Here is a 10,523-nt window from a genome sequence, read left to right on the forward strand (position 1 = left end):
ACTCAGCTGTGCAGCCACATTTGCAGAGGTGTATGGAGAGCAAGTAGCCTACCCTGGTCCTAAACAGAGAGATACTCTGAGCATGAAGGTGAAGTCGTGTACCAAACAGGCTGCACTGTCCACTGTTCTCATGCACTGTTCCTCCAAGAAGAAAACAAATAAATAAATAAAATCAAAACACCTAGGCACAATAATCTATACATAAGTGAAAGGCCAGCTTCCATCTACATGCCTATGCAGGATCTAAACTACCTCTGCGAGGCCAAAGCATCCCCTTTCCGTTGTGAGGAGGCTCCAAAGAAGCAGCAGAACAGCCTGCTGCTCTTCACTGAAGAGCTCACCTTCTCAGAAACTATTTATTTGCAGCTCTCCATGCTTTTCCTCTCTTCTTCAGAAAATTAGTTTTTCACAGTGTACGTTACAGTTAGGAACTGTGTTATAATCAGCTTTGCTTTAAGCAAAGAGCTTCTGCTACCCCTATGCAAAGCGACATATAGTATTGAGTATGGCAAGCAAAGAGTAGATCAAATTTAGAGATAATGTCGTGACTTCCCTCCTCTGCCAGCAGGAAGTTACAGAGATTTGGGATGGACTGGCATTCTGGAAAAGAGAGGTAACCCCTGCTGCCAGCATCCAGCTTCTCAAAGGCCCTTGAACTTCCAGTCACCATAACTTCAAACAGAAAAAAACTCAAAGTGACAAGTTACTGCAGGAAAGTGACCACCATTTAGCAAATGGGGCACAAAACCTCTCAAGCATCTCGTCAGAGCTGACAGAGTATACGATTAGCACATAGCATGCTGTATGTACAGCCTGTAGGCCTACAGATGCACAGATGGGATGCCGGCAACTTTAATTCTTTATCAGTCTAAAATATAAGGCTGAGATGAGACCAATAGGATATTTCATTCATGTACTTTGAAAAATTATTTTGTCATAAATCAATGTCATACCATGAAGGAAAAATCCTTTCAGTGGTCTACTAATAGGAGGGTGTACTAAAATTTGTAAGCATTTGACTTTAACCAATCACTAAATGTCTAAAAGGTAGAGGTCTAAGGACAAATTAAGCACTCTAAGCTCTCTTTCCAGTCAAGAGGGACAAACAGGACTTTCCAGCAGATAATTTACCAGGCTGATTTTAGACTTTCCCTTAAAATGAGCTGATTTGCCTTGGAGACGTGTTGTCTCTTTCCCCCTTTTGAACCAATAGGGAATGCAGGATCAATAGGTCAGATTCAGATATACAGGCAGGAGAAAAATCAGGGCAGCCAAATCCCACCCTCGCTGCTGTCTGGCAAGTAATCTAATTTATCTCCCCAGATATTTCAGAGGGGTTAGACACCTCCAAGCTAAAATACCACGTCTAATCAAGTGAAGTTCAGTCTCCAGCGAGTTAGCCAAGTAAAAACTTGTTTTTTCCATCTCATGTGCAGTATTTGCTGCTCATTAAAAAGAAAAAAGTAAAAGAAAAAAACCTTTTCTTGTGTGTCTTTTATACAGACTGAAGGTGTAGTAACTGGTGACTGAAGATGCAGTAAGTCTGTCACTGAACTGAAACAGCTGATGCGTGTTTAAGGGTGTCCCAGTGGCTTGTTATCCCAGCTGACAGGTATTTGTAATGTACTTGTTGCATGCCCTGCTAGAGCAGGTGGGGAGGATTTCAGGTGGAAGCAGGGCTTTTTACTATTTCCCTCTAGCAAGTATGATTTCAAACAAAGCCTGTAGCCACTCCCTGAAAGCCAGTGTACCTTTCTCCATAGTCCGGTCGCCAAAATATCAAGCTCAGAAGCTGAGGTCCTCCACAGCACTGGTTAGATTTACTTGTATAACAGCCACGTTACTCCCATTGTTCCACCTTTCCCAACACAAAATAAAGGGCTTCAGGAATTCCGTGTATGAAATGCTTACATAGAAAAAACGTATTTCAAAGTATCTGCATGCTAGGGAGAAATTTGCCTTTGCTTTCAATGGAAATCAATCCTTTCTTCTCTCCTCATGCACTAGGCGTTAATTTCTTCTAAATCTTCATGCTCCTTATTTAAGTAATAGGCAGTGTTTATTCAGCAAGCTTTTAGTACCCCTGAATAGCTTTGGTGGAAAGGACATGGACGTGAAAAGGTATAAAAAAGACTGTTCCTGTTATCACACTGACACAATTCTTCCTCATGATTTTTCGTCTTATTTCTGCTGTCCTTCAGACCATAATGTAACTGCTGCCTTGTTCTGTGGAGCAGGTCGCAGCTTCCACTTTATGTTACACTAAACTCCAGCTGACAGCTGCTCAGAATTATGGCAGCAGAAAGAGAAATGCAGTGGGTAGTACTGAACCTGCAAGGATCTGCACACAACTTCAGCCTTACTTTAAATTCAGCCTTTATTTTACCGAGGGCTGATTTCACTCCAATTTCAGAGGAACTGGTAAAAAAAATGGGTGTTGTGAAGTGTTAGTATCATGGGGATTTCAGAGGAATTGGCCAGTTGGAAAAATAAAATAGTGGTCACACTGGTGAGTTCTTCCAGCCTAACACAGACCGTTTCCCTTGGATGTGAAAACAGGCAGGACCAAGAGGAGTTGCCACAAAGCTGCCATCTGCATGCTTGGAAGCAGGACCTCAGCTGCAGCCCTGAGTTCTCCTACCTGCTTTTAACCCAGAGGGATGAAGAGCTGCTCTTCAGGACAAGGAGAAACAGTATTGCAGAAGCAAGACATCTTTTTCTATGCCTGCCCAGGATATCTTCCACCTGCACTGCTCTCTTCCTGGTCCCACTTATTTTCCTCCTGCTTCTGTGCTCTCTTTAGGCTCAGGTCCCAGACAAAACAGAGCTCTCTCATCAAAGAAACTAAGCAGCCCTTTTCTGAGAGAGAAAACACTCTCTATTATTGCAACTGTCTTTGGTGGACTCTTATCTCTGTTATCTCCTTAACAAGCATATCAGAGACTCACTGAGTGAGAAACATCACTGTAATACCTGCCAGCACACTTTCAGGCTGGTTTTCTTCTTAAAAGGTAACCGCAGGTATGGCACTGCTGTATGGTGTGCAAACAGAGCGGGTGGGATGCTGCCCCATCACCTCTGCCAGCCCCAGAGAAAGCAGGCGATGAAACTTGGCCCATTCCTTCTGAAGGGCAAGATGCCCAGACAGCCGAGGTGTGCCACCTGCCACAGCTCAGGGAGGTGATTCAGCCTACACAGGAGCAGTATTTACCTTGCTGCCTGAAAAAGACTGATCCTGACGGGGTGTAATCCAGCCCAGCCCCAGCAGGCTCATGGTGCTGTGCTGCCTTAGTCCTGCAACCCCCCCTGACAGTCATGGGGGATGGTGTGGCTGAGACACGAACTCTGATTTTTGTGTTTTAATGGCCAAGTGCAGAACGTGGAGCCCATCGGCAGCTGGCAGCCTTGCCTGCCTTTCCACCCACCCTCTGCCGGAGCATGGCTGCGAATTACCACACACTGCAGTGCGTGCTCCTCGTCGTGAAGGGGGTGTAAAACAGCTTCTAAAAAAGTCGACGTCTCTCCAGGTGGTTAAGTGCACTGAGATGCAGCCAGCGTCTGCAGAGGGCATCAGCACAGCCCGGCAGGGTTAAAAGGGAGGCTGTCCGAATTCAGCCGAGACCTGAAAATCTTGAAACACGTAAACCCTACATGCGCCAGATAAAGAAGGCAGAAAGAAAGGTGCCCCCTAATGAGTTTTTTTTGCGCTTGGGTGAGCGAAAGGGCTGCTTCAGGAGGCTAATAACTGAAAACCTTCCAGGCTTTTGTCCGGAGAAATGGCAGGCACTTTCCATCCCTTTGAAAAAAAGAAGGCCTTTCGGAGTCTTCACGAGAGATGTGGATTTTAAGGGCGACCTTAGGTCATACAGAACTAATCAAGCGAAAACAATAAGAAAATTAGACTGACAGTCAGCAAGTATCTGAGGACTTTATCAAAAAGAATTAGGAATGGACAAATTCACTGGGAGCAAAGGATCAGATCTGCAAGGTGGCATTGTGTGGCGGGATTAAATTATTTATTCATTGTTAATTTATTTATTTATGTATGTGCAAATGACCTAGCTGCTGCAGGTGCTGAGGAGTTTCTGAAAAGGCCCAGTTTTAGAGCCAAGGCTAGAATATTGGTCCATTTAACTCATTCTTTTCCTTAAGGCGATCAAACAGTGACTTTTATCTAGGAGATAGAGGAGGAAAAACCATATGTGTACTGGGAATGATGCGGGCTCTGAGCAGCACTAAGTACCCAAGTATTCCAGCCTCATTCACGAATGCTGTGCAGTTTAATGTCCAGCAAATTAGCAAATGAATGCTTATGTCAATATGTGAAAAATCCCTAGTTGGTTTAAACAGATAAAAAGCCTCTTGGGAAATGGCAGAAAATGCAGGCTTTCTCTCCCTGTCTTTTTTAAAGAAAGAAAGAGAAACAGTACTTAATAAGTTTCCCCCAAACTTACAAAACCTTGCAGAAAACAACAGCCTACATGGATGCTTGATCTTCTATGTGCACGTAATATTTGCAGTGTGGCCACTGCAAAAACACAAGAAGTCTTTGCAAAGGTTTGAATTGCATGTTTACTATTCAGAAGAAAACAGTTACAAGCTGGGACAGCTAGAAAGCTGTTAGATGCCATCCTGTGCCCCTCTCTTACAGGTGCACGAGGTCCAAAGCCTGGGAGTGGGTCCGTCATCACATCTTCCCCTGACTTTATAAAAACAAACTTGAAGATAAAATCTGTACAGACCTCTTGTTCTTCCTTCTACCAATTTAACCATTGATAGGAAAGGGCAAAAATTGTCATCTCGTGTTTCCCTTGACCCAGCAGAGCAAAGCCACAGTGGGGACTCTGTGTAAGACATGACCCTGGGGAAAAAAGGAACACGAGATCTCAGCATGGGGTTCGGAGGCAAGAAGTCACACGTATCGAAAATGACAGCATCACGTCACTTAATGCCATGTGATAAGGGAGTCCTGCTGGGTTTTATGTCCTTCTGCAGAGACATGCTCAAAGGTTGACTGGAACTGGTAAGCAAGATTTCTCACTAAACCCAGAAACGGGTTGTAGGTATTTGGGCAGGACAGATCATGACAAATTATCTTTCATCAGGATAATCATCAGTAGCTATGCTGCGGATAATAAAACTGCCCTGTGAGATGAACAGACACCTCTGCATCTGGAAACAAGGCAGGCAGGTTTATGCCAAATGCTACCTTACATACTTCTGCTTTGCTCCAACTTCCCTTGTCTTGGCCATTCTTAGGCCCATTTCTCAAAACAGTCCTCCTTACGTCATTCATGAGTAAAGGCTACTAATGGGAAAGATGAGAGGTATTTCAAAGAGCAAACATTTTTAATAATGCTAAATCAAAAAGATGACCTCAAATCATAAGTTCAAGGAGGGAATTTCCCAGGCCAAGCAAAAAACACAGGTTATGCAAAAAGTCTGCCTATAGCCTAACTGTCCTCTTTTCTCTCTTGAGTATTCATGTGCAACGATGGATTTGGTCAATGCCAGCATGTCACTAATATGTGACTGCTTACCTTCTGCAGCCTGCTGTGACACCGCCAGCAGGAAGCCTGCTGAGCGACAGCCTTACTACAGGGGCTGTCAGGGTGCCTTACTGAAACAAAGCACAACCATACCTGTTGAACTCGAGTCAAACGAGACTGTTTCATCTGAACTGATATGGATCAGACGGCCCCTTTCTGCTCTATTAAAGATAATCAGCTAAGACAAAATCCTATAGTCCCCAGTCCTCATAATCTTTTGCATCTATAGACAGCCACCATAACCTCTCTCAGCATTGATTTTGCTAATTCAAAGAAACCGAGTTCTCAAATCCCTTGGCATATTTTCATGTTTCTTTTCCCTTGGTCACACAGCCATGCAATCTCAGCACCTTTTCCAGTTTCAGCCCATTTTTGAGAAGGCACATCTAGTTCTTGGCCCTATCAGCTGAGGTATTTTTAATAGGCACAGGGAAGTTTCATGCCATTGTAAAAGGCACTGGTGACACCTTGTCAGGAATGCTACGATCAGAATTGCACATAGTATTCCACATTGCTTCTCCCCAGTGCTTTTGAAATGGCACGAGCCAAAAGCTGCACCTGCCTTTTCCAGGGTCACATAGCCCTGGCAGCTCAGTGGTCTGCCAATTTTTACAGCAATTAAAAGGTAGAGAACGGGATAAAATAAATGAGCCAAAAAAGAAAATTATGCTACCTTAAGTGAAAACCTTGTCTTTTTGAAAAAGGACTTTTCCAAATAGAGCCACAGATTTTACTAAGGCACAAAGATTTCTTCTTAACAAGAAAGAACAACATAGGGCGTGCATTTAGTGGATGATAACTACTGTTCTAACATTTTTCAGCATAAAGGCTAAAGGCAAGGCAGGACAAAATGCAGAAGACTGTAAAAACAGACATGCAAAAGCAAGACACTGTTAAGAAAGACATTATTAAAAAAATCCGTTTGAGGCCAAACAGAGTTTGCCCTGATAAATACATCAATACATGACCCAACGAGCCCTCCTTCAAGTCGGGGAAGTTTGGCTTGGCTGATCAGACACTCAGCAAGACAAACACCACAGCAGCAAGCGCAAGGCAAATCTGCCCCGTTGGGTCTGTTCCACCATGGCAGTTGTCATCACACAAGTGTTTTCCAATATATTTTGTATTTTCCCTACCACTCAGAATGTGCTTGTGCTACTCACTGAAATGCTGATGTCCTCCCCATCTGCAAAAGAGAAAAGGTTTTCTCTTTGAATGCCTTGTGCAGGAGGAAGGATGATTCCTTAATATTCCGTCTGTGTGGTTTGTCACAACTTGTCTATGCTCTTTTACACAGAATATATTCTTCTCAACAGTGTCTGAAATAATGGATAAAATACAGCAGGGAGAACTTCAGACACAGCACCTCGGTTCTGTTCAGGTGCCCTCAGGAAATGACTGTGGATCTGACAGCAATTTGGCACACGTGCATATTGCAGCCTTACTCTCAAGCAGTTTCCTCATGGTCCTACAGGATTTGGCCTGGTTTACTCTAAAGGGAAGACAAAACAGAAAAGAAGGCACAGAAGCAGGAATTTTTTTACTGGACACATCAGAACAGAGGCCCCTTAAACAGTCTGCAGCAGTAATATTATTCTATAGAGACTTTGCCCCTTCCAGGGACAAGATGCATATCGTTTATTTTTATTACATGGGATATGCATATGAAAGTACAATATATACTACAAAACATATTATTGTTTAGAAGAAAGGACATTGTCAGACTTTATATAGATTAGAATCTGCCAGGAAAAAGAGAACAAAATAAAACAAACAAAAACGCCAAAAAAAGTACAGATTCATTTATTTATTTTTAACTGTAGCCTTCTTATTGTAGGCTACTAAGTGAAGGGATGCAGCTTCACAAGGTCTCAATGACTGCTGGCATGCTGTTACTGCAAGCATCCAAAAGTTAATTTAAAGTCAAGTGTAAATACGGAGAAAGGTATTTTTCTCAGTTCAGAAAGTTGGAATAAATGATTCAAAAGTTTTGCCTAGAATCATTGCTATCCTTGACTCTGTTGTCATGAGACACCCCATCCAGAAAATCTAGAAAACAAAAATGCAGTAGGTATGACATCACATATACCAGGGATGGTGAACATTTTTCATCTTCTTTACAGCAACAGAGGAAATCACAGTTGTGATCCAAAGCTATAGTACAAAACCAGCAGGAAACATTAAAACAGAAATGAAAGAAGTATTTTACAGACCTCATCTTCCCTTGGTCTATTGTCAATTCACATGCACATGTCTGAAAAACAGAAACAGAAACTACCTAGCTTATGTCTGTGTTCATGGTACATGAAATTAAAGGTCACTGTTGAAAATCAAATTTTATTTGTAACGATCTGCCCAGATGTAATAACCCAAATGTTATCAGTCACAGAGAAATTGAGGCAATTCCTAAACGCATAGTTCTAAACTGCAGGAGTTGGTAAAGCTGTCAGAAGTTGGTGATGCCTCCAGTTCATGTCCAGCTGGGACACAGCACCTCACATGCCTGTACGTTTCCCCGGAGGCAGTAAAAAGGGTAAGGGCTGGGGAAGACGCCCTGGAAAATGGGAAGACCCATTGTGTTGCTATTTTTGTAACAAACCTGCTCGGCATGCGCCGCTGACGGCTGGCTGCACATCCACGTGCTGTCATCTGAGGGCTCGGGAACGCAGGAGGGCCGGGGCTGCTCAGAGAGGACGTCAGCTCCGGCAGCTGGTGGCTCCAGCAGAGGCTGTGCTGCAGAGATTGTTAGCTGCAGGCTGGAATGAGATTGTTTTTATGTGTTTGTTTCCAGCGTTGCTTGGCCTGTGTCTTTGTACAGCTGGGATTGTCACATACCTGGGGATGGAAGCTGCACCTTACCACTTAAGGTCCCATCATGATTGGACTTCAACCAATTTGGGTTTAAACCATCCTACAACAGCCTTTATCCTGTCTGCAAGCTTTACGGTTTGGGAGAGCTTTCCCTCCTCCTTTTCCAGCCCCTGCTTTGCAGGACGCTCTCCACAACAAGGCACCTTGGTGTCCTGCTCCCTGTGGCACAGGAGGACACCTCTCCTCTCCCTCTGCCCTGCAGCATGGTGCACGACGATGTGACAGCACCAGCATCGCACCCACCGAGGGCTTCTCTGCAGAGGGGGGACACCAGCTGCCAACTGGGGTGGCTCTCCAGATGTTCAGGCTCTCCCCTGCATGGACAGAGGGATAACGTGAGGAAGACACCTCGTGCCAACAAACAGCAGAAAACTTGGTGCGTCCTGTGTGGGCAGGGAAGCAGCCTCCTGTTTAAGGTCATCCCCAGACACGAGCCAGCCGAAATCTGAACGCTGGGTGATGTCAACGCCAGAAAATCTGGCCGGGGAGAGGGCTGCTGCCCAAGCACAGCCCTACCATACTTAGAGACGGAGCTGGCTCAGCTGCCGACGGCTTCCCCCACCCTTTCAGCACCCGCAGCCGTCGCACAGCAAACACAGCCCGCCCTATCCGACCGCACTGCAAATCGGTTAAGTAATCCAACTAGCCGAAACCAGAAAAACGCTTTCTTACCCCAAAACGTGCCGGGGAGCGCACAGGTGTGCAAAGATTTTGGTGGCACGGGAGGGCTCGGGGGTGGGGGGGGGCTCCCCGGGGCGGCTCCGGCGAGGACGCTGCGCCCTCTGCAGCCGCGGTGCCGGCACGGCACGGCTCGGCACGGCTCCTGGGAGGCTCCCCGAGTGTTCCCGGCTAGGATTTCCTCAGCCCGCCGCAGCCATCCCCTGTTTCGTAACGGGCAGCACCGCCTTTCGCAGTATTTTGCCCCCAGAAGAATGCCGGCCCTGCTCCTGCCCAGCAGCACTGACCGAAGCCTTGCTTCGACAGCTCATCTATCACAGCAGCCTTTTGTCTTCTGTCCTACAAATACTACAAAAAATAACAAACATTACACGACCGCGTTAACACATTCATTCAAAAAAAAATCCAAAAGAAGTGGTGCAAAACCTCATTTTGATCTAAACCCAAAACTTTCAGAGGAATAAGAAAGGAGCCAAGGCACCGATTTGAAAATTATTTACTCAGGAAAGCTGTGCTGAAAGGCATCCATCCCCTGGTTTGCAGCCCGGCCCTATTTTTCCACCTAGCTGTACAGCTGCCGTGCCTGAGGTCAAGTGATATGTCACTGTGGCAGATCACACAGGGAGGCAGTGGCTCTTCCCGGATTAGATCTCTTCCACATGGCCCTCTGAAAAGATTTGTAACAAATGTCAGCCCTGACTGTCCGCTGCTTAAAGCATATGTTTAAAGCCCTTAGACATCTCAGTCAAAAGGTATTGTAAATATAGGGACAAAGCCAGTAAATGCTTCACTGGGGAGTTTCAAGGATGGCAAACCAGAATCTGGCATGAAAAAAAAAAAAACAACAAAAAACAAAAAACACACGCCCCAAACAGGTCACCTTTAGCAGGGCATGTGTGCTCAACTTTGCTGCCATTCCAAGACCAGAAAGGGATTTGATTTTTTTTTTTTTTTCTCCAACAGTAATCAAAACCATCAAGATGCTTTTGTCACCTATGGTGAGGCAGGCAAGGTCGCAGGGCCAGAGGGCACAAAATAATTTGAAAATAACTTTCTTGCTTGTCAGCATCCCTCACCACTGCTCTCATTATCTTTTTTGGAATTAAAAAGGAAGCATGTTTGAAATGGCCATTCTGCTATGCACAACACAGAAAAGTGCCTGCTGCTGTAGTCTCGCCTTATTTCTTCATTAATTCCACCAAAACACAAGAGGTTTCCTTGTGGAAAACTTGCATGTGCAGATTAAATATGGCTTGTAATTAGAATCAAAAGCAAATACACAACAGCACCTATTCTTACTCTCATTATCTTAGCAAGAAAGAAATAGAGCAGCTATTTAGAAAAAGACCAGCACAGTGTCTATAAATCACTCAAGTCCCACCGGAAACTTTATTCAGGTTTTATTGGTGTAGGAGTTTGTCTAAC

The 10,523-nt window shown here is 44.8% G+C and overlaps 1 long non-coding RNA gene across 1 annotated transcript; it reads right to left on the reverse strand.

Annotated features, from left to right (window-relative positions):
* Positions 1–7,336: 7,336 nt before the first annotated feature.
* On the reverse strand, positions 7,337–9,901 carry LOC137856233 (uncharacterized). Its single transcript, XR_011096296.1, has 2 exons — positions 9,083–9,901; positions 7,337–8,734 (listed from the first exon to the last, which is right to left on the reverse strand). It is a non-coding gene; the product is annotated as an uncharacterized lncRNA (long non-coding RNA).
* Between the last annotated feature and the right edge of the window lie 622 nt (positions 9,902–10,523).

This window comes from Anas acuta, chromosome 4 (assembly GCF_963932015.1).
Source record: "Anas acuta chromosome 4, bAnaAcu1.1, whole genome shotgun sequence".
NCBI lineage: Eukaryota > Metazoa > Chordata > Aves > Anseriformes > Anatidae > Anas > Anas acuta.